This window comes from Theobroma cacao, chromosome 1, assembly GCF_053813885.1.
Source record: "Theobroma cacao isolate CCN51 chromosome 1, ASM5381388v1, whole genome shotgun sequence".
Classification (NCBI taxonomy): Eukaryota; Viridiplantae; Streptophyta; class Magnoliopsida; order Malvales; family Malvaceae; genus Theobroma; species Theobroma cacao.
Genome location: NC_142639.1, coordinates 21,135,437 through 21,141,436, shown reverse-complemented (window position 1 = coordinate 21,141,436; position 6,000 = coordinate 21,135,437). Strand labels below are relative to the sequence as shown.

The 6,000-nt window shown below is 33.9% G+C and overlaps 1 non-coding gene across 1 annotated transcript; it reads right to left on the bottom strand.

Moving 5' to 3' along the window:
- Positions 1-217: 217 nt before the first annotated feature.
- On the bottom strand, positions 218-323 carry LOC148764644 (small nucleolar RNA R71). The gene has a single exon (XR_016024311.1). It is a non-coding gene; the product is annotated as a small nucleolar RNA R71 (small nucleolar RNA).
- Positions 324-6,000: the final 5,677 nt, after the last annotated feature.

Genomic DNA, 6,000 nt, shown 5'->3' with positions numbered 1-6,000 from the left:
ATGATCCTAATACTTATATTATGAATTTTTTGGAGATTTACAATACATTTAAGATAAATGGCATTTTTGATGATGCCATTAGATTAAGGTTTTGCATTTTCACTGAGAAATAATGCAAAGAGTTTGTTGAATTCGCTTCCAATTGGTTCCATTACTACTTGTTATGATTTGGCTTAGAAAATCTTCGCTAAGTTTTTCCCTCTAGCTAAGACAACTAAGATACAGAATGATATCACTTCTTTTATGCAATTTGATTTTGAATCACTGTATGAGGCTTGGGAAAGGTATAAAGATTTGCTTAGGAGGTGTCCTCACCATGGATTACCTAAATGGCTGCAAGTTCAGACTTTTCATAATTGTTTGCTACGACTAATTAGAACCGCCATTGATGCTACAACAGTAAGAACACTGACAAGTAAGTCCCTTAATGAGGCTTATCACTTGTTAGAAGAAACGACTTCCAACAATTATCAATGGCCATATGAGAGATTCGATTCAAGAAAAGTTGCTGGTATTCATAAGCTTGACAGAATTAATGCTTTGACTACACAATTGGTTGCTCTCACTAAGAAAATTGAGACATTGGGTGTTCATGTTTTTCATAGTCCATTTTCAACATGTGAGTTATGTGAAGATAAGCATCCTTGTGATTAATGTCCTATTACTGTAGAATCTACATAGTTTATTGGAAATTTTAAAAGACAATCGAATAATCCATATTTCAACAACTTCAATCCTGGTTGAAGGAATCATCCTAATTTCTCATGGAGTAACAACCAAGGATCCTCATTAGCACCTAAGCCAAACTTTCCACATGGATTTCCACCTCAAGATAGACCTCCTATGCTTGAGAAAAGGCCATTTATAGAAAAGTTATTCATATAATACATGGCAAATACTGATTCTCTCATACAAAGTCAGGTGGCATCACCTTAAAATCTTGAGACACAAATGGGTCAACTTGTCAATACCAGTAATAACAAGCCTTAGGGAACCTTACCAAGTGACACTAAAACCAATCCTTGAAGTTAAGGAAAACAGAAATGCAATGCAATTCTTTAAAAAGTGGTAAGCTGTCACAGCCTAAATTTTGAGCTATGACTAGTGTATGGGCCTAATGGGCATGGCCCACTAAGCCCAAGCAAGCCTATTTATGCAATCCCGATCATTAATCCCAACCATCATTTCTAAAATCACATATGGTAATTCTCAATTATAAATATTTCAGTAACGTTTTATAGCAATCCAATGTTCACATTTGTATTATGCTAAGATAGTATCACCCATTTGCCACCTTATAGTGGCATCAGTAATCAAATATACATATTTGATTTTTAACATGAATCTTAGTGGTCTTCATTACTTATACATGTACACAAGCATAAGACTCTTGACCGTCAGCAGAGTGACTCTGGGTGAAGATACAACTACTGAGTTGCCATAGTACCTACCAAAAAGACGAGCATAAGTGGATCGCTCAATTTTGGTCCCAACCACCTCTGAATCTGAAAACATGAAGTTTAAAAACATGAGCACAAACTCAGTGAGTGAACATAAGAAGGGAACAAGCAATCAATAGGAAGAATTTGGAAATCATGATGCACTTGTTTCAAAAACAATGCAATTGATTTAATTTCTTACTAAAAACCCCTCATTTCAAACTTTGATTAATAACCTCATGGTGTTGCAAAAACCCAAGATCAATCCATGAAGTTAAATGGTTGAAAAATATGTCAAAATCAAGCAAGGTAGCAAGCATGGCAGCAAGTTTCTCACTGCAACGAAGTTCATTCTCGCTGCAGCGAGATTTAGGTGGCCAAAACAAAAAGTTTCTCGCTGTAGTAAGAAATAGTGTTAGTTTGCATATGTTTCAGTTTTTCTAGCATATCTCCTGCTACAGAAGTTCCATTGACCTGATTTTTCAACCATTAGAAATATAGGAGAAAAGGCTACAACTTTGATGTTTACTACTTTTCCCATTTCAGAAAGGAAAGTGGTCAAAATCTTTATCAAAATGAAAGCACTACATTAGAACCTAAGAGTTTCTCGCTGCAGCGAGACTACCAAAACAGAATGTTTCTCGCTGCAGCGAGAAGCAGGGCACCTAAGTGTAAAAAGGACCTCCTTTGCACTTAAAATCCATTTGGCGTTGCAATAAAAATCAATTTGCAAGAAAATGAAAAATTCTCAAGATTCGTCATGCCAAATTTCACATGCATTACAACCATATACCTTATTCATGAACTTTCTATAACACACATATCCATATATGTATATATATATATATATATATATATATATATATATATATATATATATATATATATATATACATCCATCATCATGCACACCCTCCCATAATCATCAGCTCATATGCACTCCCACTAGCATATGGCCAGGTTAGCATCGGCTTATGCGCACTCCCACTCGCACATAGTCGAGTCAGCATCGGCTTATGCAAACTCCTACTCGCACATAGCCAAGTCAATATCATTACACAACATTATTCGTATATATATATATATATATATCAACACAGTATAGGAGCACATAGGTCTGTCCTTTTGCACATTTCACATTTTCACAACATCAAAATACTTTATCAAGGGCTTGTTCCCAAGGCACACGTTTTCAAGAAAAGTTAGTTAAAATCATTCAAATGTTTTGTGCAAATACATTCACATTCCCAAAACAATTTTGAAATGCAAGTTCACTCACCGGTATTGTTAAACCTCTAGTCGACTCTAACCTCCACTAATGGTTCAAATGGGCAGGTGAGGCCTTGTTGGAACCTATACACACACAACATCACAACCAACCCAAATTGGCATTAACAAAATTCTAAAAGTTATTTCTTAACTCAAGTTCAGCTAGTTGTTCCTAACTAGTTTTCAATCACCATTAGGTGGCTATTTATTTCACTACTCTAGTCACCTTAAAAATGAATAACAATCTCAACAATAGATTAACTCACCACTCTAATCATCAACCATTATCAATAACTTGAAAATTTAACCTAATTCATTGCTCACCTTGGTGGTTTTTTTTTTTTGTAGTTGAATTCCTTTTCAAAAGCTTCCAAGCTACTATGGCAAGTCTCTCTTTCTCTCTTTAAAACTTTCAACTAGTGAGAGAAAGTGCTGAACAAAGACTTTTGAGAGTTTTAAGATGGGAGAATGAAAGAGCACAAAGGCTTTATGAAAAAGTGCACAAAAGCATGAAAATTGGAGCTAGAGAGAGAAAGTTATGGAAGTTGCAAAGCAAGCTTCCGTGGAGGATAAAAGGAACGTGAAAGGGGAGGAAGAAGAATAAGGAGAAGCTACTAGAAGCTGTTGGAGCTCAGATATTTATGTTTCAAGTTAATCCAAATTTCCATTGAAATTACCAAAATGCCCTTAACATGGTGGCTTTGTCTTCCTCCCATCCTTTGTGTAGCCTTCTTACTCTTTTGACACCGAAACAAAGTCCATAATAGTCTAAAGGTACTTAGGTTCATGAAACTTAAAAATTTAGACTCGAAATGCAAAATGACCACTTTGCCCTTACCGTGGAAATTATCATTATTTTTATCTTCCTCATTTATTTACCATCATAAACATCATTCATTCATTCCTTAGGCCTATTTAGACCTTAATAGCATAAAAAAAACCCACTCATAGGAGCTCACCAAGAGAAATTATGAAATTACCCCTAGTCCTCATTATCGCGTCTACTTCTAGTTATGTGTCTATGGAGATCGAGATTTTACAGGTTCACTTCGGAATTACCTATTTAACTCGATAATTAACCTAAATTGGTGTCCATAAACTTTATTAGCCACCGTATCAAAATACAGGGTACTACAGTGTCCCCCACTTAAAATGAATTCGTCCTTCAATTCAAATCGGCGTAAGGTGAATAATGAAAGCTCTAAATTTTTGCCGCATCACTTTCGTCGGGCATTCGTAACATAGAATCTTGGTTCATGCATCATATCAACTTCCAATCTTATAGAAAACTCGACAATGTCATAGTATATAGTTATGTGTACTACTCTTGTTGGACCAAAACAATATCATTCTTCATCTTATGAAGAGAATTAAAATAAGCTATTAATTCTGGTCACACCTCAATCAAATCATCCTTAAATCATTAATTATGCATGTTTACCTAACCATTCACAATTCCTCTACCTTGATCTTTTATCAAACCTTCCAACATCCTAGCATTTATTCCACCGTTAACTATGGGTCTAATTTGTCAACCAATCTTTATTTCATTTTTCATTCTCCCATACAAATTCCATTTAAGCATTTCACAATACATAAGGATCAAACGCTCTATATTCATTTCATCTATTTTTTTTTTTAATATCAAAGATGATTCAAATCTAGTAACCATTAGTCACCATATTCCTAAAAACAAACTCCAATACTTTCATGATTGAGTGCTCACTAGATAAATCTCAACTTATACCACAAGGCATTTCAATAAATCATGACATTCCACATACCCCTTTATATTCTTAACCAATCTCTTTAATCAATAACTCAACCTCTCAGGATTAAAGTTGCTCAAAATTTTTCCCTTTAAAGTTCCTTTCCAAGTCTCATTTTGATTACTAATCATTTCTATATTTTCGATGTCATAACTAATTTGCTCGTCATCAATCACCTACAACATATCTAACTTGATATTTCTCAAATTTACTCCAAACATCAGATCTCATGGCCTCTTTAGTTTATCAATCTGAAGATCAAATTAAACATTTATCTCTCCTTAAGTGCACTTTAAATTTTAAGAATCATCTATTAAGACCTTTCTGATATCAACTTCTTTCAGTCCTTTTACCTTAGAAAATTAAATCCATAATCATTCATTTTGAATCATGAACTTTATACCAATCAAGGAAAATTTTTTTTTTACACTTTTAATTATACAAATTCAAATGCACACCTTTACACATAAGTTATAGACTTTTCCCCACATCTTTATATATCAAAACTATATATATTGAAGCTATACCAAAACTGATACATTATTTTCCATTGCCCCTTAGGATATTAAATTCATGTCATACTTCTCTATTTGTGTACTTCATAATAACCTAACAATTTCTAGCTCACAGTTAAGCTAGTTTATATGCTAAGCCTTTCAGGCTTTATTAAAACACCAAATTTTATCACGATATAATAGAATTTGATGAACTCATACCAAAAGTATAAACACTTACTTTTAAATTAATAGTATTATAGTCCACTTGTTCACTGTCAAAATAAGTGATAAATTATCTTAATCATTTTCTAACACTATAACCATTGATAGAATGTCATCATCGAATCAAATTATAATTAACTCCACATGAGCTTTTATACCAATATGCAACATATATATCCATCCATATATATTTCCAAAAATTTTAACTTAGAATAGCCTTAGGCATATCAAGCTCAATAAGCCGTCTGTAAAACCAAAATAACCAACAATCAAGTGTAGAACCATTTCTTCTCTTGGTTGGTTAGATCGTGGTCATCATTTGTGGTGAATACACAAAGCTGATTTCAATATTCCATTCTCATACAAGAGTCAACCACTAATTAACACCATCCCCAAACACCACATGTTTTATAAGTTGATTTTCTTAGTCAAAATTCATATTGTAGTATTCCAACTTTAGGTCATGTCTCATTACCAAATCTTTACTCGTATACGAGTACTTGAATTCTCAAATCATCATCTCTTTTCTAAGTAGATCTTTACCATTCCCCTAGCGTATTTCGATTCCCTCACCAGTGGTAGTATCATTTAATCAACCCGTGTCACCCTCGTTCTCTAAACATTTGAAACACAATTCAACCTTTGTCGACCCTTACCAAGCACTTTACCTTGATAATTACTCAAAATAAATTGGAACTTGTGGGGGAAGCACATTTCATAATTTATGCCTTGCGTCTACAATTATGTCAAGACCAGAACCTCATTGGGTCCACAAAATGGTAGGATAATCATTGCCTCAAACTA